Genomic DNA, 25,368 nt, shown 5'->3' with positions numbered 1-25,368 from the left:
AAAAACCTTTCTGGGAAGGTGTCATTGGAGCTGAGACCTGAACCCTGAGGAGGAGCCAACCATGTGAGTATTTTGGGGAAGAGCATTTCAGGCAAAGGGAAAAGCTTGTGCAGAGGCCCAAAGGTGAGTCTGATCTTGGTGTGTGTTCAGAGAACAGAAGAAGCCAGCGTGGCTGAGGAAGAGACCGGAAGGGGAGAGTTGTAGAAGACGAGGCCAGTGATACGAGCAGGGGCCAGAGCAGGAATGGCCATATAGTTTAAATTTTTATTCCAAATACAACAGGAAACCATTTGAAGCCTGGGAGTAAGTTTTTAAAAGGTCACTCTGATTGCCATGTAAAGAATGGATTATAGAGGGCAAGGATGGAAGCAGAAATAGAAACCTGTTTCCACCCAGTGTTTTGTAACTTGCATGTTTCCCTTAACTGTATCATGAACACCTTTCAGGATTTTTCATATTCTGCCACATCATCCTTTTCAATGTCTGCATAGGAATCTGGTATGATTTTGTGAAGCCCCTGTGGGGATTAACCTAGAATATTTCCAATTTTTTATTATCCTGAATGACAGTGCAGTGGATGTTGCTCAATCTCTGTGTATTTCCTTGTTGTTTCCTTAGATAATTCCTAGAAGCACAAGTCCTTAGTCAAAAGTAGGCCACATTGGAAGGCTTTCTTGAGTCTCTGGTTGGTTTTGTCTGTAATTATTTAACTGGGTGTTCTCCAGTGATTTAACAGCTTTAGCTGATAGACTTTTTACCAGGCTGGGGCCAGGGTGAGGCAAGTGAGGCAGTCTCCTGGAGTGCATAATTCAAGAGTGCCCCTCCAGAATACTCAGGAATTAAATAGTGTCTTAGCAACATCTTTATCTTGATTACTGAGTTTTTTGGTACCACCTTAAATTTTGCTCCCAGGGTGAGTGCCTCATTAACCTCACCGTAGTTCAAGCCCTGGCACCTTTAGGGATAACATAAAAAATTATTGATCTGTCTCTGGGTTTGAGCCTATTTTCGCTTATTTCTATTACAGAATTACATCATTAACTTAATTGCTAGCTACGTAGTTATGGTGCATGTTTCCATTATCATCGTTATTCTCAAGTAATTAGAAAGTATAAATATGTAACAGATAACGGATCTTAGATCCACGTTCATCACTCACAGGTATGTGTATGGGCTTCAGCATCCTACACGTCCCAGCCCTCATGAAGGTTGTGGTCATGTGTGTGCTTCCTGGTCCTGCTCAGCTGATCTGTGAGTTACAAACAGGAAATCTACACAGCTCCTATGTGGGATTCACCATGAACCCACTGGGTGTGTGACTAGCCTAATCTAGTAGCCATTAAGTCAATTCAGACTCATGGCAATCCCATGTCTGTCAGAGTACAACTGTGCTCCGTAGGGTTTTCAGTGGCTGATTTTTCAGAAGTAGATCACCAGGCCTTTCTTCCAAGGCATCTTTGGGTGGACTCCAACACTAACCTTTTGGTTATCAGCCTAGTGTGTTAACCATTTGCATCACCTAGGGATACCTATAGTCCCAACAATGGCCAGTTATTCTCTGCGTTCTACTTAGATTGTTTAATTCTCTCTACCTTCTCAGGAAAACCGAGGAACTAAAAGTTAAAGTTGGAGATTGGGTAATTCAGAACTCAGCTTTTTTTACTTAACAGAAGGGAGATATTGGCCAGAATCCAAAAGAGAAAGCTCTTCAAGTGACCAAATAGGTTTTCAGTTTTGTATTTTGGTTCTCTTCTTTGTATCACCACTCCCAGCACTTGGTCTCCACTCAGGAGTCAGGAGCATGTTAGCCTTCTTTTAGAGGACGATTGAAGACAAAGAAGGGACTTTGTATATTGTAGGAGCTGCTGCCCTCCTGTCTCTTAACCACAGATCTTCTGTGCTCATGGCACAGTTGACCTTGGTTATGTGGACCTTCATCCCATGGCTGGGTGTCCTTCTCACATGATTCCTGGGCTGGACAGTCCGTCAACACCACCAAACCTGGGTCACTGTCTTCACTCCGGAGATTCTCCAGGCACTGTTGAATATACTGTCCTTCTCTGTCATTTCCTCCTTTTCATTACTGAGTCTAGCAAGCATATTAGGCAGCAGACAAATAGGTGCTGTGCATATAGGTCAGTAGGTAGCTGATTAGCAAATATTACTATCAGAAAAAACCACAAGTTCAAAAGCCGTAAACTCCAAGTGTTACAAAACCACATCCTTCCAGATTTTGGTCAAAAGGTTAGTGTCTGATCTGCGTCTGCTTTTACCTCAGCACAGGTGAAGGAGAAGGTCTTGTTCAGATGACTCTTGCTCGGATGGCCCATCCCAGCACCTAGTATCCAATTGGATCCAGCAATTCCACAGGTCTGTGAAGGTCTGTAGAGCCGCTTCTTCCAAAGCATTGTTGAGAGATCCTGAAGTCACATGTCTCCAGGCCTTTGGGGAACAGTGAGATGGGAGAGGCTAAGAACACTTTGAGTCATCTGAATGTTGCTGCCCCAAACGCATGGGTTCTTTATTCCCTTTGAGCTTTCTGATTTGATCATACCAGGCCAAGAGGACTCTGCTGAAAATGCTAGGGTTTTCAGAACTGTCTCTTCATGGCTTTGAGGAATAGTGAAGCTAAATATAAATCCATTCTGTCCTGATATCCATGAGGTCTTACCAGTGTTATCAGTCATCAGAGTAGGACTTCTAAAAATCCTGTTCTTCACATATTAATATTTAGGTGAAAATTAGCATATTACATGCAGAAATGTTGTCCGACTGGAGTGCCTTAGTTTTAGCAACCCCTGAAATTAGCCTTTTGATGGTGTCATTCAGATTGAGATTTTTAACCCAAGAATTAGACTAAAAGCTCCTTTTTCCCTCTAAAAGATGAACAACCCTCTACCCTAGCCTTCCAACTAGTACATTAAAAACATGCATGTGTTGTAGGACTCTTAGGGTTCCTTTTGCAAATTCCAGGCAGTGTGTTCTTTCTTAAATTGAAACCAAATAAAAGTTAGGCATAAATACAGCTCTCTCTTCTTCGTTTTCTTTTCTTTTTTTTATCAAAATAATTCATTTTATTGTCTCCTCAGTTAAACCTGCTTAATGTTGTCCCTAATCCACAGTGACTATTTTGGCAGCGTGGCTGGATGCCACTGATGGCAGACTGGCTGACGCGTGGGCAGCCAGGAGGGCACTGGATTTCATTTGTGCCTGGGATAAAAGGGCAGCAATGACACCGAGAGAACTCCTGGACTTTGGCGTGCCTCTTGTCCTCACATATACACAGCCGTTGATGGCCATGGTAGTGCAATAATAGCTATGGTTTATTGGGCATATACAATGAGATCAAATAATGGTCTAGATGCTTTATTTTAATTTGAACTGTATGAAATTGATTTTTCCTTTCCTTTAGGCCAAATATGATCAACTATCAGTAACTTCCTGTCAGCAATTAATAGTAGACTATGTCTATTCTTGTGGGGGCAGTGGTAGTTCAGTGGTAGAATTCTTGCCTTCCATGCAGGAAACCTGGGTTCGATTTCCAGCCAATGCATCTCACTCGCAGCCACCACCTACCTGTCTGTCGGTGGAGGCTTGCATGTTGCTGTGATCTGAATAGGTTTCAGTGGTGCTTCCAGACTAGAACAGATTAGGGAGAAAGGCCTGGTGATGTACTTCTGACAGTTAGCCAGTGAATACCCTGTGGATCACAGTGGTCTGATTTGCAGCCAATCATGGGGATGGCACAGGACCAGCAACATTTCCTTCCATTGTGCATGGCATTACTACGAGTCAGGGGCTGACTTGAAGGCAGATAACAGCAACAACATGTCAGTTCTTAAAAAAACTGGCATAATATCCACATGATACTGGGAAGAAACGAATAGTTTTAGCCACCTACCCAAAATATAAACCCTTCCTTTCAATCATGGCTTTCTATACTTCTAATGTTTTACCTGAGCAAATGAGAAAGGAGGTGAAGAGAAGAAAGCAGAGAAATGGAAGGAAACTAGTTTCAGAACTGAAGGAGTAGAGTTAAAACCGTTAAGAGAAAATCACTCCTACCTCTCGTCCACATACCACTTCAAAAAATGAGCTGCCTGACCAGAACTTCTCTTGAGGCAGTCAGCCGGGCAGGCAGCGGGGTAGCACCAGTGGAGAGCACAGCACCCCCACACAAGGAAGACAGAACCCTGGCAGTGTTGTGGAAATGAGTCGTGCAGAGAAGGGCTCTGTGTGACCTCCCTGAAACCCAGTTCAAACTCTGTATTTATATCATGTTATCATCTTGATAACTTAAAGTACAATTGTCTTCACCCTACATTACTGGTACTGAGTAATAGGGCAGGTTTCAGGTGCCTAGTGGAATCTGTCAGGGCTTTTGATACCTTGAAGATATTTTAAAACATAAAAGAATAATAGCTGTATGGTAATCAGTACTTTGCCCTGAGGATATTTCAGGGTGAAATAGGATAAATATGGGAATGGACAAATAGAGGGAGGCCTTCTGGCCAGTCCGTGCAGTGTTTTATATTTGCTTAGAGGTGGGGGAGGGAGAGAAGGTGGAGGCAATTCTTGGCATCAGGGAGAGAAATGAGTGGAAGTGAGGTTGACTGACAGAGGGCCACCATTATACAACTCCCTGAGGGAGGGCAGAACTGGGGCCACTTCACACAGGAAAGCAGAAAGTTCCCTTCACTTTCCTGAGAAGAGGCTTATTATCTCACTTCCTGTTCATTGTCATTGAAAACTATTTATTAAAGGCCAAATTGCATGAGGCACTGTACTTGCATTGAACTCAGTACACCAAGAATCACAAACACGAACACCCTTGTAAAGGCATACAGAGGCACAGAGGTGACGTGCTGCCTGGGTGTTAAAGAACAACCACCGTTCTTTAACAGTACTCCTCCTTTGGCCTTTTCTCCCGAAGCCTCACCTAGAATTTTCTTCCTTCCAGGCAGAGAGTACCGTGTTCAGAGCTGCAGATTGTCTGGGTGGGCACATTAGGACTTTATGATGAAGATGAGGGTGATGACAATGCTGACTCCAAGCGTCTTCCTCAGCAGATGAGGTCAGATTTGATGAGGGAGCACATAAACCAAACCTAGCCCAGGCAGCAAGAAGGAAGCAAAGGTGGCTGGTGAGGAAACTGCAGTGATCCGGAGCTGGATTTTTCTCGAATCCTCAGACTAGCTGTCTTTGACCGGGGACCAGACCCTTCAAGAACAGGCACACAATGATAGGACTTGTGCCTTCCCCATCACTCTTTGCTGCTGAGCTTCTTGTGACTGTAACCACGAGCCTTGAGGGGACCTGGCTTCCAGGAAAGATTGGGGTTGAAGTTGCTAGTCTTCAATCCCAGACCCTTGCAGTGGAGTGAGGCCCCAACATTGCCTGTGCAGCTTGTAAAAAAAAAAAAAAAAAGTAGAACCACACCCTAGGCCTTATAGTCCCTGATTCATATGGGCGTGTTTCCTTAGGGTGTGTGCCTAGAAGTAGAATTGCTCTTTATATGATGGGTGCATCTTCATCTTCACCAAATTATGTAAAATTGTTTTTCCAAAGTAGCTGTACCAATTTAAATCTTGCTGGCAGTATATGTGAATACTGATTTTCCACATTTTCACCAGTATTTGGTATTGACAGACTTTGAAAATCCCGTCAATAGCATCACCTAAACTTTATGTTGGAATTAAATATAGAAACAAAGGGTGAGCATTTGAGGTGGATTTTGTTTTGTTTAGATTGAAAATAAATGATAGTTTTGTCATCCGGCCTAGGCAGGAAAGTAAAAATGCTCTAGTACCCAAAAGTGATAAAATTGGGGTTTTTCTGTTTGTTTGTTTGTTTGTTACTTTGCCATGGTGAAGCAGAGTCAAAAGTAAAAAGGAGAAATTTGAGCCATTATTTTAACCCAAAGAAGAGTCAAATGTTTGAGGCACAGTAGAAAGGGTGAAAAGAATGGAAGAGAAGTTAACTAACAGGCTTGTCTGAACAAAAATAGATTTAATACAGTTGAGGTATTGTTAAGAAAAACAAAGTAAACAATTTCATGGGTTTCAAAGGGCAGGAATTAGTCTAAAGAATCCATCTGCTATATAAAAGGTGTGTGGATCCGCTAATTTTTAGCAACATTTTATTTTAGCAATGAAACATACATAGAAAATGCAAATCTTGACAGAGAAGCAAGATGGCTAGGAAATGAAGTAGGGGCAGGAAGGAGTTAGAGGGGACTGCTTTCAGGGAAAATGTGTCCAGATAAAGATGAAACCCAGTGGAATACTGAGCACCAAAAGTGTGTAGACTGGTTGTACACCAGACCTTTTTTTTTTTCACCTGGGCTGATAATCAACGTGTCAGCTCAGTCTTTGTCAAAAAGAATTATCGCAAAGTGGTTGCCTGGGCTTATACCAAGCATGAACTGTTGTTACTCGCTAAGTCAATTTGGGTTGTATTGAACCAGAACTGGGGCAGAGCGTGAAGCCACATTTGGGTCTTTGTTACCTGAAGTTATAAGGCAGCTCCATGGGGTACTCACCATGAGCGCTAGTTCTGCTTAGTGCAGGGGCACAGTGCTGCTCAGAGACACCAGTTGATGACAGTTGCTGGTAGACAGGCAAGAATTTCCATCCTCTGACTGTGGGGACCCTGCAAGTGTGAACAGAGCTGTCATGGCTGGAGAAATAAGCTTTCTTCTGACATTAACCCCAAGAATTTGTTAATGTTGCATATTGCATGCAAAGCTGAGGCTAACTGTCACTTCTGCATCATAATAAAGACTTTCTCCGTTGGACTTCACAGAGTAAACTCTTTGCTGCTGGAGGGGGAGGGTGCTCTCCCGGTTGACCTCACATTCATCTGCACCATAGCCACTTCTTCAGGAGCCTCTTGCAAACATTAGCCTATTGTTGAATATTAGCTGTTACATGCCTTTTTAGTGGGTAGTTTTTATCTTTCTTCACATGTTTTGCATTGCAGATGTCTATCTATCTTTCTTCCTGTCTGTCCTTCTCGTGTTTAGGCTAAATAGTTACAAAATAAGCTTCCTTTTCCCATTGCTACTAGCCTCAAAAGATCTTGGAGTTATTTTCATGCCTGGACTTTCAAATAATGTAACTTACATAATCCTATAGTAAATCACCTCTGTAACAATATGGTTTCAGATCTTTATTCTCACATGCAACAAAAGTGACAGCTTTGCTATAGTTGAGGATGATTTATGAGGTATGACTCATGCATACAGGTATCGAGAAAGGATAGAGTTTTTTGTCCAGCTTAGAAAGTCATGTCTTGCATGCTTCTGTCAGCTTATTTCTATCCAACCCAGCCACCTGTGTGCAATCTCTTCTCACTTTTGGCTTCTCCATCTGACTCCTCATGCTTCTCTCTTCTCTACCCAGTTTTTTATGTGTGTCTATCAAGGCCCAATTTTACTCCCACTTAAAACTTGTAAGTTGTTAGCTGGGTCTTGGTGTCTACTCCCAGCTCAAGCCCATCTATGCACTTACTGGGCCCTAAGTGAGTAGGGCTCACTTGCAAAGCTGTTGGGTTGCTTAGTTCTGGAGATTGCTGATCACATTGTGTTCTGTGTAATGATGCCCCCTGGAGTTGTGCAGGGGTCCTGTCCCATTAGTGACCTTCAAAGCATTTTTCCTCCAGTGACTTTAATTATTAAATGTTCTCTTTCTCTGACCACTCTCCAGCCTTTGGCCCAGATAGCCTTCAATCTGTGGTGTATACTGACCCGTAGCTGCCTGTCTGTCCCATAGGAATCAGCCTGATGTGGGCTCATTCTTGGTGGGTGGAACCATGATCCTCCTAGTTACTCAAGTCAGAAACATAAGAGTCACCAGACTCTCCTCTTTCTCACCCCCCACATCCAGTGAGTCCCAAGCACTGCCAATACTATCTCTTGGTCAACTTTCTACTCTGCAGCAGCCTCTTGTCTGGACTTGCTGCCCTCGGTCTTTTCCCCTCCACCCTGTCTCTATGTGGCTATCTTGCTGAAACACACATCTGCTCATGTCACTCTCCTACTAACCATCCTCCAGTGGCGCCTCATAACCCTTAGGGTAATGCACAAATGCTTTAGCTTATTAGTATATGGTTAAGAGCATAGGTGTTAGATTCAGCCAGGCCTGGGTTGAAATCCATCCCAACCATTTGCTAGCTGTGAGACCTTAGGCAAGTAACTTGACCTCCCTGCATTTATTGTCTCGTCTGTAAAATAGTTCTAATCATAATATCTAAATCATAAGGCTGTTGATGGATCAAAGGAGATATTTCACGTGCACATAGCAAAGTATCAGACACATAGTGGGCACTCAGTAGAGCTAACATGCAGTTGTTTATGTTCTGGCTTCTGCCTGCTTTGCAGCTTCATCTCCAGCCACTTTTCCAGCTGCACATTTCATCTGTACTAAATTATAAGCTCTTTTGAGCAAGGGGGCTATCTTCTTCACTCTGATAGCCCAGAGCTTCACAATATCCCTATACACTATGTTGAGTGTGCCTTAAATATTGGAATAAACTAAATAAGCCACATAGAACCACTTACAGCTCTTTGAGAGCATCATGCCGTTCCACATCTGTGTCCTCAGATGCCCTGTTCCTTGCCTGCAGTGACCACCGCCTCCGTGTGGACCTTCTGCCCAGTCATCTTCCCAGTTGCTGATCTGTATGAATTAGGGCTCCCACTGTATGCCCTTCCCCAGCCCGAGTTCCTTGATTTACTTGTTTGTCTTTTTCCTTAGTAGATATAAGGTCCTTGAAGGCATGGACCCTGTTTACTTGACTTTATATCCACAGCCCTTTGCACAGTTCCTGTCACATGTTGTTGTGTTAGCTGCCGTTGAGTCAGCCCCTGACTCTTGGTGACCCCAAGCGTTACAGAATAGAACTGAGCTCCATAGAGCTTTCTTGGCTATAATCTTTACAGAAGGAGATTGCCAGGCCTTTCTTCCACAGAGCCGCTGGATGGGTTTGAACTACCAACCTTTTGGTTAGCAGCCGATCACAAACCGCTTACATCACCCAGGTTCCTTGCCTGTCACATAGATGGGATCAAAATATGTTTGCTGAGTAAATGCTGGAAGTAGGGCTGAATGTAAATAAAAGGATATAGGCAGAGAAACAGGAATGGAATAAGGGAAAAGAAACAGTTGAAAACTGGTAATTTGTTACTATAGTAACAAATTTCTAAGTAACTTTTGTTGGGGGGAGTGGGAGGAAGTTTCTTTGTTCTTGTTATTGTTTTCTTGTTAACTGTTTCATCTCCAGCAGTTCAGGAGGAGAACAGCTATACCTAGCAACCTCAGGGTAGAGCCAGAATTGGAACCTCTGTGTGTTGAGGGAGGAGATGGGTCAGGACCAAAGCATGTCACAGATGCCAGAGCTGATTGAGCCAGATGATGTTATTCTTCATTTTAGCCTCAAAGGGAAGTATGGGACATGACTGGGTCTTCTAAAAACCCCAGTAAGAAAGAGTACTTTAAGCCATAGTGCAAAAAATAAAATAAAACTGTATGGTACAGCAATGCCTAACTTCTTATCACATCATTAGATAGAGATGAATACCTGCCGTCAAGTCAGCTCCAACTCCTGATTACCTTATACACAACAGAATGAAACGTCGTCTGGTCCTGTGTCATCCCCACCATCACTGGCATGTTCGAATCCCTCGCTGTGGCTCTTATGCCAATCCATCTTACCTAAGGTCTCCCTTGCTGGCTCTCTGCTTCATCTAATATGATGGTCACCTGCTGGTGAAGTGTCAAAGCGAGCAAATTGGATAGTGTTCTTTCATGATCCATAATGTTTTCATTGACTAATTTTCAGAGGTAGATCACCAGGTCTTTCTTCCTAGTCTGTCTTAGTCTGGAAGCTCTGCTGAAACCTTTCTACCATGGATGATGCTGCTGGTATTTGAAATACTGGTGGCATAGCTTCCAGCATCATAGCAACATGCAAGCCACCACAGTATGACAAACTGACAGGTGGGTGGTGGATCACTTCGTTAAAACTCTCATAATATGCCATGGGCAAGGCTCTGGCCGTAGCAGGGCCATCTTCGTGTTTCTAGCCAAACTTGACTACTTGGTCTGGTCGCCCCAAGAGTCCTTGTGATTGATAAGGTTCAGCTTAGAGATGTGGAGAAGCGAAGAGCTGTTCTGTGCCTGTCTGTGGACTGCTTGAATGTGTGCAGAAGTGTTCTGGACTCCTACAGGAATTTCACGGCTGAAATCTACTCTGGAGAGCTCCTTGTTGAGGCCCATTGCTCGACTGATGAGGAAACCAGGCTCCAGAGTGTTGGTGTGATACGCTCAAAGCCAAATAGCTAGTCAGCAGCCTTTTCCCAGGCTAAAGCCCCTGCTTCCAGACCTTCTCTAAGCCAGAATCCTGGTAATCTGAGTTTAATATGTCCTGGAGACTTGGGAACCAGTCCTGAGCTCAGCCTGGAAGGTGGCTGGGACCAGAGCATCCTTCTCAAAGGCAGCATGGTAGAGTGGGAAGAGTTTGTGATTGCATTAAATGTGGGTTCAGACCCCCACTCCCTTGGTCCCCCTGAGCAAGTTAAAGTCTGTGAGCCCAAGGTTCCTTAACTGAAATACACTTGTGTGGTTGTTCTGGAGATTAAATGAGATCCCACATGTAAAATACCAAACATAAAATAAGTTTTCAATAAGTAGTAGCTCCTGTTACTTTTCATTGTTGTTATCTTACTCCCCTGAATTAATCCAAGATCAACTGTCAGCATCAAAGGAAATCAGAAGCTCTTATTGGTTCTAGAGGCAGGGAAAAAAAAAAACCCTAAAAACCACGTGACCCAACATAAGACCCTTGTGTTGGAGTACAGGCTGCCTGCTATAACAAAAAAGACCACTTCCCCCCAAAAAAACAGTGGCTCACCCAAGATAGACGTCCATGCCCGTTTCATGTTAAGGTCAGAGATCGGTACTTTAGAGGCGTGAGCAGTTGTGCCCCACAAGGCCACCCAGGGCCCAGGCTTCTTTTGCCCTGAGGCTCTGCCATTCCCTGTTGGGTTGCCATCCTCTACCTTATTAAAATCAGTACATCAGCATTGCATCTACTTTCTAGTCCACAAGAAGTAGGAAGGAGAATGGAGGGCAACCAGCTCCGTTTTGAAGAACCATGACTCAGAAGTTGCATATATCACATCCACTCACAACCATTTGGCCAGAATTTAGTGATATGACCACACCTAGCTGCAAGGGAGTCTGGAAAATACAGCCTTCAGCTGCATAGCCATAAACCTAGCTAAAACTCTTACTATAAAAGAAGGGAATGGATTTAGTGAGGCAGTAAGCCACAGCCCTCACCTGTCCTCACCCTCACACTACTCACGTATTTTTAGTGATAATGATTTGAGCCTCAAGGTTGTCAAGCCTATGTCCCTCTGCCCCCAGGCAACCCTATCTGATACTAGAATTCTGCCAGCTACAGGAAAAGGGAAGATTAACTGCTGTGCTATCTTTAAGGAGATAACCTCAAGTTTAATTACCCTGTAAGACAACACTCAAAAAAAAGTCATACTTTCTGCCCTCATTCATATGCAAAATGAAGTCACTATTTAGTTGCTTTACCTTAAATTTTATAAACAATACTGTTTATACATCTTTCTTATCCATTGTCCAGCTTTCACATCATATGAGGCGACTGAAAATACAATGGCTTGGGTCAGACCCACCTTAGTCCTCAAAGTGACATCTTTGCTTTTTAACACTTTAAAGAAGTCTTTTGCAACAGATTGCCCAATGCAGTACATCATTTGATTTCTTGACTGCTGCATCCATGGTCATTGATTGTGGATCCAAGTAAATGAAATCCTTAACAACTTCAATATTTTCTCTGTTTATTATGATGTTGCTTATTGGTCCAGTTGTGAGGATTTTATTTTTTTTATGTTGATGTGTAATCCATACTGAAGGTTATAGTCTTTGATCTTTATCAGTTTAAGTGCTTCAAGTACTCTTCGCTTTCAGCAAGCAAGATTGTGTCATCTGCATATTGCATGTTGTTAATGAGTCTTCCTCCAATCCCGATGCCACGTTCTTCTTCATATAGTTCAGCTTCTCGGATTGATGCCTTTGAATTATGGTGTTGGATAAGAATATTGCATATACCATGGATTGCCAGAAGAACGAACAAATCTGCTTGGAAGAAGACAGCCAGAATGCTCCTTACAAGCAAGGATGGCAAAACTTTGTCTCACATACTTTGGGCATGTTATCAGGAGGGACCAGTCCCTGGAGAAGGACATCCTGTTCAGCAGAGGATCAGCAAAAGAGAGGAAGACCCTCAACAAGATGGACTGACACAGTGGCTGCAGTGATGGGCTTAAGCATAGCAATGGTTGTGAGAATGGTGCAGTATTTCATTCTCTTGTACATAGGGTTGCTATGAGTGGGAACTGACTTAGCGGCACCTAACAACAACAAAGTGTTCATAAAATGTAACTACCACTGGTAAATACCAAGTCTTCGCTCTTTAGATTTGTTAACAGAAACCTAGCCAGATTTCTGTCAGGTGTTAAGTAGGTTATCAACAAGTAGTCTAACTCATGTAACGTGTTCCTTCTACATAAAGTAGCCACAAGTTGCCATCCCAAACACTGCTTTTAATTTGTTTCAAGGGGAAAGCATCCCTGACTGCCTTCAGTGGGTACCATGTTTTCTTTCTCTTACTTGTCTCCCTCCTTTAATTTCCATTGCATCTCTGATGGCACTTGCTCTTATGAGCGCAAATCTTTTCTGAATGCTTCATTGAAGCAAACGCCACATAGCCAGCCAACCTGGGTTTACCAGTGGTGGTGGTGGTGTTGGGTACTGTCGAGTCAATTTCAAGTCATAGCGACCTCATGTGACAGAGTAGAACTGCCCCATAGGATTTTCTTGGCCATAATCTTTACCGAAGTAGATTGCCAAGTCTTTCTCCCACAGAGCCACTGGGTGGATTTGAACTGCCAGCCTTTTGGTTAGCAGCTGAGTACTTAACCATTGCACCACCAGGGCTCCTTTACCAGGGGTACAGAAATTAAATTCAAGAAAAGGCAGAGACAGTGGTCACTTCCTTTAGGCGATAAAGTGGAAGTAGGAGGCTGGCTCGAGTCAGTTGGCCTCTGCTCCCTTTGTTCCATTCGGCACCATTGTTGCTTGTCCCAGCAGAGACTGTGGGATTAGAGAGAGGTTTGTTTTCTAACTGCCTACTTTATCAGCCTTCACACCAAAACAGCTGCTGAGAAGCTTTGAAATTCTAAACCACAGCAAGGGATGCAAAAGTTATCACTGTTGGCACTGCTGATTCCTTGTAACTTGAATAAAGTGCCAACATAAAAATTCAGAGACAGAGGAACTGGGTTTCATGTCATTCTCTAAAGAAAAGGCATCAGCCTGTGTCCCAAAAGCACAATGCAAATGGCCTCACCACCAATTTCTCAGGGCAATAGATTTTGGTGGGCTCTGGCTTTGTCTCCAGATAAATGACCAGTGAGAAGGGGAGACGTGGAAACCACAAGCACAATTCTATGAGCTTGATGGCAAAAAGAAAAATTTTCCTCACTCCAGGTCCATTCTGTTTCTTTAAAGGAATTCGATTTCTTGTCTGGTACTGGTGAATTAAAGAAAGTGAAAAAGAATTCACCGTTTTTGAAAGAATAAGGCCACATTTACAGAATCATCTGGTGAGGCACCTCTGTAGAGAGTGGGTGATTGGCAGAGCAGGTTTTTGTTCGGCCTTGGAGAGAGAACCTCCTCCCTTTCATCCTCATCCTTGGTATTGGCGGGGAGGGGGCGATGATGACGCCTGCTCAGACAGCTGCTTTGTGCTAATGTGTTTTCTTGTGATTCTGCCCAGTGACACCCTGACCCTTGGGCCCCTGGCCATTTCTGCCACAACTGCTCCTTAAGCAGGCACAGCCCAGAAGGCCAGCCTCTGCCACGGTGGCCCAGATGCTACACTCACCTTCCCATTTCTCAATGCTGGTTTGTGAATACAGCCCACTTTTTTTTCTGTGGTTGTTTTTATAGAACAGGGGCAAGGATGGTGGAAAGATGCTTGACTGAATATCAACATTAGGAAAAAACATGGTTCATAGATCTTTTGTGTGTGTTTTACAATTTCAGATTCCATAAACTGGTGTTGCTTACTGTTTGGATTGCCCTGAGTTCTAGGGATAGTGGCTGGAAAAAAGAAGCATCAAAATGCCAGGGTGAATGTCCCAACAGGAAAGGGTGAAGATAACAAGAGGAAAAGTGGGAGCAATATGCAGAATGGTTCTGCTTCATACCCTGAGAAAGTCCCCTTGCCCCTACCTCCAACAGACACCCAATGAACTGTGCCAAGATGTGGTCTTCAGGACCTCACTCACAGAGAGGTCCTCCATGACCTCAGCAACCAGAGCTCCTTAGTGGGTTCCAAGGTTGACCTGAGGAAGTGCTGTCATTCTCAGGCTAGTGGTTTCCCTAGTACCTAGTACTTTGTGCCCAAACATTCTCAAGAACTCACCAACCCAGCAACGCTGCTCTCAGTTCTGTTATCCCAGTTTCTGCCACTTGCCACCTACATAGTTTTCTGAGTTGACAGTATACGGCTTTGCTTTCTCTGTGCCCTTAATTAGATTTCTCTGGCTGTTATCTGTGTGCGTTCCCCATCCACTCTCTGCGCTACTCCCACACCACCCACTTCCAAGCACAGATGTTATGAAAACACTCAGAAAAGCCTGTGTCCTTTAGCACCTTTCACACCTTCCAGAAAAGGAGGTTGCCTCTTAACAGACTTTGAAATCACTCTTTCTCACTCTCTTATTAATTTTTCAGTTCACAAGGCATTCTTCATCAATGTATGATTGTCAACTTAAACACAAATTAAACTGTACCATAAAATCAAAGACACCTTTTTATTAAAAAAGAAAGATGATTTATTCTCATCATAGAAGCTGTGCATTCTCAGTATAGAAGATCTGAGAAATACAGAAGCAGAGTCAGAAGAAAGAACAGTCATCGATGGTGTTATCAATTGCACACTACCAGTAAGCATCTCAGTATGTTTCCTTCCAAAGAGTCTTCTGGACATTCATCACATAGTTACAGTCACACAGTTCTTCTTAATATAGCATGAACATTCTTCCATATTATCACAGATTTTCTGCAAACTTAAGTTTTAATTTCTACTTAACTTTCTGCTATGGGCATACCTTATAATTTGTTTATCTAATACCCTGTTGCTAATTAGGAAGTTGTCTGGTTTTTCAAATTATAAATAAGACTTTTTAGAATCTCTTTGTGTGTCATTTTTATAAAAGTATTTCTTTAGCATAGATTCATAGGTCAAAGAGTTCGAAGTGTTTTGATAATATTGTCAAATTGGTTTGCTAAAAGCTTATACTACGCTCAGTCTTTTATCAGTACTGTGTGAAAATATTCATTTCGTTGGACCTTCATCACTACTGGGTAGATTTTTTTTTTAATTAATGCAGAAGTAAAAGATAATATCTTACTAATCGAAACTGTGTTTCTTTGACTACCGCTAAAGGTAATATTTTCCCATATGTTTAGCAAGTTGTTTTTCCTTTTTTTGAATTGCCACTTCACATGCTTTCCCATTTAGCTAATCTTAGGGGTTTTCTTAGCTATATAAATTACTTATATATTAAAATACTAACCCAAGAGATTTGAAAGCATATGTCTACACAAAAACTTATAAATGAATGTTCATAGCTGCATTATTCATAATAGCCAAAAAACCCAAATGACCATGAACTAATGAATGGATAAACAACATTTGGTATATGCACACCACAGTGCCAGCTGCCATCAAATCGATTGCAATTCATGGTGACCCTGTGTGTGTCAGAATAGAACTGTGCTCTATAGGGTTTTCAATGACTGGCCCACACAATGGAATATTGTTCAGCCATAAAAAGGAATTAAGTATTGATGCATGCTGCAACATGATTGAACTTCATAAACATTATACTAAGTGAAAGAAGCCAATCACAAAAGGCCACATATTGTATGATTCCATTTATATGAAACGTCCAGAGGAGGCAAATTCGTGGAGATATAATGTAGATTAGTGGTTGCTAGGGTCTAGGACAATGAGGAATGGGGAGTGACTGCTAATGGGTGATGAGAATATTTTGGAATTAAATAGTCGTGATGGTTGTACAACTTTGTGAATATACTAAAAACCTCTTAACTGTATACTTCAAAAGAGTTGATTTTATGGTATATGAATTACATCTCAATAAAAGTTTAAAAAAAAATGTAAAATATTACCCACAAGGGACTTTTTGATGGTCCAAAAGGGGTTGGGGGGAAGCCTGAACGACTTTTCAATTTGTGCTCTGAACCCTTTGGCAAAGACCGGGTTAAAACCTATCAACCTTATTTTCATCCCCATTTGGCTCTTGTCTTAACCCTGAGATCCAAAGTGAAATGAATGTAAGAAGAAAATGTTCTTACCCTCCTTTTGGAGCCTTTCCACAGTTTGGTGTTAAAGCCTCATTTGGCCATTTGAGTTTGGGAACAGTTCCAGCATTTAGGGGACTGCAGTGTTAAGTCTCACCATTGGGGTCTAATGCTTCCAGTTCTTTTTTATTAAGTGCTTTTGAATCTCTGGGCATTGGGGAATGGAAGATTATACAGAAGGGAAAGGAGAATATGCTGCAGGGATGTGAGCTGCCTCTTCTCAGCCTGGGGGTCATTTGGACAAGACAAGCCAGAGGTAGGTAGCCAAAACAATCTTCTAGGCCAGGATTGTGGCTTTTTCTTTATGTGACTTTTTTAGAGTGATTTATTCTAGCTCAGTTCCCCTGCTCTGTGGTATAGAACAAGACCCACCCCTGTCACCCTCCAGAGGGTCTTGGCAAAGACATAAATGACTGAATGAGTCCAACTCCACCTCTTGTTATTTTGGAATTAAAGCTTTGATATGATGTTTAAATAGGCTCTGTCTCCCATCGTTGCCTGTGGCCAGTGTCTACGTTGTCTGTATTATAACTTTTACATGAGTCTTCTCACTTCAGAGGCTGTAGTTTGTTTTTACTTGTGTTTGGTGGAGGTTTTCCCTCACAGTGCTCCACCAAGAGTAGAAATCTGTTATTTTGTGGTTAGTTACAGGTATATCTCAGGTTATGTAGTGTGATGATTGAGGTTGTGCATCAACTTGGCTGGGCCATGATTCTCAGTGGTTTGGCAGTTATGTAATGATGTAACCAACTCCATGATGAGATCTGTTGTGAGCAGCCAGTTAGTTGAGAGAGAGTTTCCTTGGGGGTGTGGACTCCCTCCAGTATATAAATGGATGTTCTAGCAAGGCCCTTGCTCTGAATCCTACATCTGGCTCGTTGTCATCTGACCTCTGATTCTTGGGACTTGAGCTAGCAACTTACCTGCTGATGTTCGGATTCATCAGCCTCCACAGCCTCTGATCCAGCAGCCTGCCGTCTTACCTACCAATCTTGGATTCATCAGCCTCCACAGCCCGTGAGCCAGCAACCTGCCGTCTGACCTGCTGATCTTGGGTTCATCAGCCCTTGTAGCTACGTGAGTCAGGAGAAGCCTCCACCCTGACACCTGACCCATGGACTTGGGACTTGCCAGCCTCAATTGCGTGAGCCATTTCCTTGAGATAAATATGTGTATGTATATATATGTATATACACACTTCTCTAGAGTACCCAGCCTATGACATTTGGTACCAAGAGTGGTTTTAGAGACACAAAATTGTAAGGATGAGTTTTTAAATTGGTTCTCAAGTCTGGTTAGTCTTAAAGATGTTGATGACTCTGCTTCCGATAGTAAAAAGGGACCTCGTTAGCACCAATAAAGAAGAGCCAGGAGCGGGGCGCGTCCTTTGGACCTGGGGTCCCTGCACTGAGAACCTCCTAGACCCAGGGGAAGATTAAGACAAGGACCCTCCCCCAGGGCTGATAGAGAGAGAGAAAGCTTTCGCCTAGAGCTGGTGCCCTTAATTCAGACTTCTAGCCTCCTAAACTATGAGAGAATAAATTTCTGTTTATTAAAGCCATCCACTTGGGGTATTTCTGTTGTAGCAGCACTAGATAACTAAGACACAATCTGTATATCTTCTGGAGAGTTTTGCCTGTAAAGCAAATCATATTTTAAATGTAATAGGAACATTCACTTTTATATCAAGGAAACCAATGCTGAATCCTTTGGGTGTATATATACCCCTCTCATGTCTAAGAAAGGTCAGGAAACTAAGGTTGGAGATCTGAGTTCACCCAGAGGCACCTTGGAAGAAAGGCCTGGCAGTCTATTTTCAACAGATCACAGCCATTGCAAATCCTTTGGAGCTCTGTTCTACTCTGACATACATGGGGTCATCATAAGTTGGAACTGACTTGACAGCAGTTGGTTTGCTGGTTCAGTGCCATTGGCTCTGACGCTCATTAAGATGCCAAATCACATCATAGAAGATAGTGACTCTCCACGCCTAGAGTGGTACTGGCAACACTGCAGAATCCACTGTTCTGGGGGTGGATTTTGAAAGTGGGAAAGTGAGGCCAGGCCTTGAAATCAAGTCCTCTGTTAGTGATGCACATGAACTTGGGTCCTGTAGAATTAGGGATCCTTCCTCACAGGTCTCTGCCTCAGCACCTCCTACCTCCACTCCCATTCTTGCACCCACACCCTTACACAGAGTGGCCAGGCTTCCATGGTGCAGGAGATAGCTCTAGTATTGAGATTCAGCACGCTGGCCATGAAGTCAGGCTGTCTTGCTTCAAATCCCATCCCCATCACTGCCATAGCTGCGGGCAAATTCCCCAGCCTCTCTGGGCCTCAGATTCCTCCACTGTAAAGTGGGGCAAAATAACAATACCTACTTCTTAGAGCTGTCATGAGAATTTATGAGATAATGTGTGTCCAGCTCATAGCACATGCCTGGCCCACAGTGAGCACTCATTAGATGCTGGTTATCACTGCTGAGATTGGAGCCCTTGTCTCTGTGGTGCCCCATCTCACCAAAATAGGTATTAGATTTTTATTGCTGGGTAACAGATTACTACAGACTTAGTGGCTTACAACATCACCCATTTATTAACCTACACTTCAATGGGTTAGGAGCCTGGGCATGGCATGGCTGGGTTCTCAACCCAGCAAGGCTAAATTAAGGTGTCAGCCAGTAGCATTCTCATCTGGAGGCTTGACAAGAAAAGAACTCATTTCCAAACTCACTGAGGTTATTGGCAGAAATGATTGCTTATGGTTATAGGGCTGAGATCCCCATTTCCTTGCTGGCTGTCAGCTGGGGGTTGTTTTCAGGTCCTAGAAGCCACTCACAGTCCTTGCCACACAGCTCCCTCCATCTTCAAAGCCAGCAACAGAGAATTTCTCTCGCATCAAATCCCTCTCTCACTTTGAATCTACTTCTCAAGGAAGAGCCCAGTCCTTTTTAAAGTCTCACGTGATTAGGTCAGATATGCCCAGAATAATCTTTCTTTCTTCAAGTCAGCTATACCATGTAACATAACTTCATCATGTGAGTGACTATCTCCTCATTCCCAAGTCCCAGGGATTATAGGGGGCATTCAGTGCTAGAATTCTTGCCTTCCATATCTGAGACCTGGGTTTGATTCCAGGCTATGTACCTCATGCACAGCCACCACCTATCTGTCAGTGGAGGCTTGTGTGTTCCGATGATGCTAAATAGGTTTCAACGGAGGTTCCAGACTAAGATGGCCTAGGAAGAATGCCCTGGTCATCTTCTTCTGAAAATCAGCTGCTGAAAACTCTGTGGGTCACGACAGTTCTCAACCAATTATGGGAATGGCACAGGATCCAGCAACATTTCATTCCATTGTCCACGGGGTTGCCATGAGGTGGGGGCCAACTTGATGTCGGCTAACAACAATGACAACAGGGATTACACAGGGCATGTGCACCAGAATGAGAATCTTGGGGGACATGTTAGAAATCTGCCTTCCATACCACCTTTTCAGCAAGGCAGCTATGTTCACTCCTTCCCTCCACTTGGCAGCAAAGAGGATTTTCCTACATTGACAGTCCTATGTGCTCTTTTTTTTATAGCTGGGTTGGGACCACTGGCTGGACCCAGCACCAACACTGTATGTAGTTCAGCCCCAAGTAGTAACATCTCCCAAGTACCAACCCAACTATGACCTCTTCCCTTGTTTTAGGACCTTAGGGAGTGTTTGTGCTTCTGAGCATGTCCAGCATGGTCCTGCTTTCTCTCCACCCTCCCTGATCAGTCCTGGCCCTTCTGTCCTGGCTTGCCCCAGAAGGCAGCACTGCCTGCGCTCCCCTGTGGAGTGGCAGGATCATCTGACTGAGTGTCCTATAAAGGAGGAAAGTCCCATTGCTAATTGGGGGTGGGGGGTGAAATACTGGGAAATTTCAAAATTTGGGTGACAGGTTTTATGGCCCAGTTACCCTTGCTACTGATGTGACAGTCACCTGTCTCTAAATGCCATGCTTCCAGCAGTTACATGGTGAAAACTAAGGAAAGACTTCCCTACACCTTCATGGGATTAGCATCCTTGAGAATATAGCAAAATATCTCAGGTTGATTCTTGTGGGTGTTTCCAGTTTAACAAGGATCAAGAGCCCCCTGCCATAAATCTTCTGCTCTAAAGTCAGATAACTTCTGTGTCTCTGCCATGTCTTATCCTTTTCTTTCATGCTATTACTGCTTGCTCGTTAAGCTGCCAGTTTTTGCTGTTCTCACAGAAAAGTGTATGAAACTGTGAAATAGATCTATAGTTTAGCTTTAAATTCTTTTTTTTTTTTTTAAACTATCTCCTAGAAACTTTCGTTTGGTTTCTAGGTGCTTACTTCAGTTCCCTTCCTTGTTCTTTTACTTTCACTATGACACCTGCTCTGGGAAAGTGGAGACCGGCTAAAAGGGAAGTGAATGATGGCAGCAGGAAGCATGCTACATCCGAGTGCCGGCCGAGTGTGGCTTTACCTGTCACTCTCCAAAATCCAGGCTGTCTGCTTGGGGCTGTCAGGAGCAAGGACGAGTTATGCCTAAGGGCTGTCACTTCTTCATGCCCACCTGAGTTGGTTTCTGAGACAAAAGAGCTTACACTGCTGAAATTAAAGTTATTCATTGTCAGCTTCACCTTTCTTCCTCCTGCCAGCCCTCCTGTACCTGTGAGTTTATGTGTCTCAGGAGAAAGTCATTTGCTTGTGCAGAAGATTTCCAGTGGTGTTTTTTTCCTTTTGGGTATTTCTGCTGCACACACCTGAAATCCTTTCTCATGTACCGTAATGTCCTCACTGAGCATGCTGACATTGCTCTGTTGATAGGCAGATGAGAAAATGTGAGCAGGTCTGGTTTTAATGCACATCTAGCAGACCAGACTGTGGTCTGTGGTATCAGGAGGAAGGAGTGTATGATCAAGTAGTCTCATTTTGGGTCATAGCACCCTATGCCTGCAGTAATGAATAGATTCCATCCTTTATGTCAGTTGATCACTAGAGAGTAATGCGGAGAGGATCCTGAGACCACATCATGGTGAAGCAGCAATAATCAATCGAAATGATCTGTTGATGATATCTGCCATGCTCACGGGAGCACAGTGTAGTGATCCTTGAGTTCCCTGCTGGACAGCTCTTCCCATGTTGCTTAATGCTGTTGACACATTTGAGAAGCTCCCAGGAATAAGGAAGTTTAAGTAAACTGAGTTTTACTTGAATGGTAGAAACAGCCCCACAATTTGCAGCAGGACTGGAAGACAGAGACTTCACAGCTACAGTCTATACAGCCTGACCACAGGTACAGGATCCTGTTGGTCGAAGTGCTTTTTCACCTGTATTATAGACATAGAGCCCTGGTGGTGTAACGATGAAACTCTTGGCTGCTAACCAAAGGGTCAATGGTTTGAACCCACCAGCTGCTCTGTGAGAGAAAGATGTGGCAGTTTGCTTCCATAAAGATTACAGCCTTGAAAACCCTATGGGGCAGTTCTACTGTGTCCTACAGGGTCACTATGAGTCGGAATCAACTCAACGGCATCAGGGTTTTTTTTGTGGTATGTGATGTCTCTGGATCAGAGCAATTCCAAGGCTCTACTTTCAGAGCGTCATTATCGGAGAGGTTCTCAAATTATTCAGTGGTACTAATATATTTGTTGTAGATGTGCTCCACACATCTAGATATGGAGCACATCTAGAGCAAATGTATTAGTACACCATGTGTTCATGATGGGGACACTGGTGGTTCAGTGGGAGAATTCTCACCTTTCATGTGGGAGACCTGGGCTTGATTCCCAGCCAATGCACTTCAAGTGCAGCCACCACTCGTCTGTCAGTGGAAGCTTGCATGTTGCTGGGATGCTGAACAGGTTCCAGTGGAGCTTCCAGACTAAGACAGACTACGAAAAAAAAAGATCTGGCAATATACTTCCAAAAATCAGCCAATGAAAACCATGTGGATCACATCTGTCTGATTTCATTGTACATAGGGTCGCCATGAGTCAGGGGCTGACTCAATGGCAGCTGGCAACAACAATGTGTTCATGATGAATCTACAGAATTGGGCGTAAAAGCCTCACCACATAACTGTATATAATATGGCATGATTTTTTAAATTTTAACTTGAATGCTCAGAACTTTGTCTCATGGCAAAGAGCTTGATCACACTGAGTACAACTCATCTAGCATCTCCAACTCTACCATCAGGAAATAGTTAGTCTGAATGCCCCAAGTGGGAGAAAGAAGAGTACAAAGTCTTACACAAATATTTTCATTGTAATTAACTTTTAATGGCTGAAGCCTGCATTTACTGATTTATTTCCATTCCTTTCTGTTTTTAATCTATTTTAATAAAGTGGGGAGAATACCCAAGATCTGGGCAGAAACATTACTTAACTCAAAATTGTAAATGCACGAAGTACTGATGGGCTGTCCTTCTGTGAAAGAGAAATGAAAGCAAATGCTTCCTCTAAAATGGATTTATTGAAATTATTATTATTTTTTGCATTCATTAATTTAACAAATATTTATTGAGTTACTCCTGTGTGCCAAGTGGACAGTGGAGATACTGTAGTAAAACAACAAACAAAAATAATCCCTGCCTTTGAGGAACTTATGACTTTTTTCCTTCCATTATTTCAGAAAATCATATATAAGCTGTTAGTCGTATATTACAGTGGAGATACTTTCTCAGTAGGATTTTGAATGACTTTTTTCTTAGTTTGCTGGCTCTAATATAGAGTCTTGTTGGGGTTGGAAGAGTAGTTTGTCATGAGAATTCTCATTGGTTTCTTGCTTGTTTCTCTATCACAGTGAACAAGCTTCTAGAGAAGTATCAGAGCATTTCATGTCAGTGTTTGTAATTGCCTCCTTCCACCTAGCATACCTACTTTCCTAAGGAAGGCATTCTGGGTTGCATGTTAATCAACTGCATATAAGGGAGACAAAGGTCCCAGAGTGGTGCAAATGGTTTGCGCTCAGCTACTAACCAAAAGGTTGGCGATTCAGACCTACCCAGCAGAAGAAACAGGCCTGGTGATCTGATTCCTTAAAGATTACAGCCAGGAAAACTCTATGGATTGGCAACCAGTGCCACAAAACAATTTGTGTATTAATTGTGTAATGAGAAACTAATTTGCTGTGTAAACTTTTCACCTAAAGCATAATAAGAAAAGAAAAGAAAACCCCATGGAGCAGTTCTACTCTGTAACTCATGGTGTCTCTCCAAAGTCACAAACAAAAAGCAAAATCAACAGTGAACCAACAACAAAAACATATAAGGGAGACAGCTGTCACAGTTTTTCAAAGATATAGGTGGTTTCTTCTGTATAGATCAGGGTTTTCTCAACCTTGACAATAATGACATTTGGGTCCTTGTAATTTTTTGGGTAAATCTGCTGTAAAAGACCTCTTTAAAGTGTTCGAAAGCAAAGATGTCACTTTGAGGACTAAGGTGCGCCTGACCCAAGCCATGGTATTTTCAATCACCTCAAATGCATGTGAAAGCTGGACAATGAATAAGGAAGACAGAGGAAGAACTGATGCCTTTGAATTATGGTGTTGGTGAAGAATATTGAATATACAGTGGACTGCCAGGAAAACAAACAAATCTGTCCTAGAAGAAGTACAGCTAGAATCCTCCTTAGAAGCAATGATGGCGAGACTGCGACTCACGTGCTTTGAACATGTTATCAGGAGGGACCAGCCCCTGAGAAGGACATTGTGCTTGGTAAAGTAGCAGGTCAGTGGAAAAGAGGAAGACCCTCAATGAGTGGATTGGCACAGTGGCTGCAACAGTAGGCTCAAACATAGCAAAATTTTGAGGATGGCGCAGGACCAGGCAGTGTTTCTTTCTGTTGTACGTGGGGTCCCTATGGTTCAGAGCCAACTCAATGGCACCGAACAACAAAAACAAGAATTCTTTGTTGTGGGGGACTGTTCTGTACATTGTAGGATATTTAGCAGCGTTCCTGGCCTCTACCTACTAGATGTCAGTAGCACTCCTCACCCCGAGTTGTAACAACCGAAAATGTCTCAAGACTTTACCTAATGTGTCTCCTGGAGTCAAAATGACCCCCAGCTGAGAACTGCTGGTATAAATAATATGACTCTGTGATTCAGTTCTCACATCCTCTAATTGCAGTAGGTCAGTAAAATCCCCTTTAAAACACACCTGGGACAAGAATTGTTTTCTGTCTGGTGTTTGTAAGAGCTTGGGGCAACTTTCCACCGTGAGTTAATATAAAGTGGGCAAGATATTTGTCAGTCTTATGAAGCAACACCAGCAGTAAATGATGAAATTCCTTCTATAAATCATGCCTTGGAGATATTTTGCATTTCCTATTGGAAATGTGTTAAAATCATGTTCGTTTACCATAATCTAGAGAGCATGCTGGAAACAGTGTACTTTAAGTTAATCTCAAATGATTTATGTGTAAATGTGTTCCAGATCTGGTGATCTCAGCTCAAGCAGTAGGCGGCTCGTTTCCAAACATTTCCATTCTCAGAACTGACATTCAGTTCAATAAGTATTTATTGAAATATGTAATGCAAGAGGGCTTTAGAGCAGTCTGATATTGCTTCCGTGACCCAGTCCAGTAGAAAAGCAGTGCTCAGAACAGTGCTGCCGGGAGTCTCCGCATCTGATGTGTCACCCTCCACGCTCACCCCCCACCCCCAACCCCACATCTTTGGTTTTCAAGATAATATAGAAAAACTGGCTCAAATCTCTTCCTGTACCGTGCCAGCTGTGCCCTCCCCAGGGACTACATGTAATTACACATGATGTCATGTGTTTTTTATTTGGTTCTTTGGTCCCAAAGGGGCTGCTTTTCAAAGTTTTGGCAGGGACATCCATAACATGTTCTGCCCCCTCTCAGCCTCG

General features: G+C 43.1%; 1 protein-coding gene across 12 annotated transcripts in view; it reads left to right on the top strand.

Moving 5' to 3' along the window:
• The window catches only part of FYN (FYN proto-oncogene, Src family tyrosine kinase), a 235,043-nt gene that overhangs the window by 144,183 nt on the left and 65,492 nt on the right, over window positions 1-25,368 (top strand). The window contains exons 4-5 of one of the 12 annotated variants that reach the window (XM_023727682.1): window positions 14,954-15,049; window positions 16,625-16,746. The exons of 10 other annotated variants lie outside the window; for them this stretch is intronic. The gene's annotated coding sequence lies outside the window, so the exon portion shown is untranslated. The remainder of the gene's footprint in view (window positions 1-14,953; window positions 15,050-16,624; window positions 16,747-25,368) is intronic. One more of the 12 variants, XM_023727681.1, reaches the window with a different exon arrangement.

Source organism: Trichechus manatus, unplaced genomic scaffold (assembly GCF_000243295.1).
Source record: "Trichechus manatus latirostris isolate Lorelei unplaced genomic scaffold, TriManLat1.0 scaffold00017, whole genome shotgun sequence".
NCBI classification, from domain to species: domain Eukaryota; kingdom Metazoa; phylum Chordata; class Mammalia; order Sirenia; family Trichechidae; genus Trichechus; species Trichechus manatus.
Note: the sequence above shows the minus strand (reverse complement) of the source record. Positions and strands in the feature narration are given on the sequence as shown.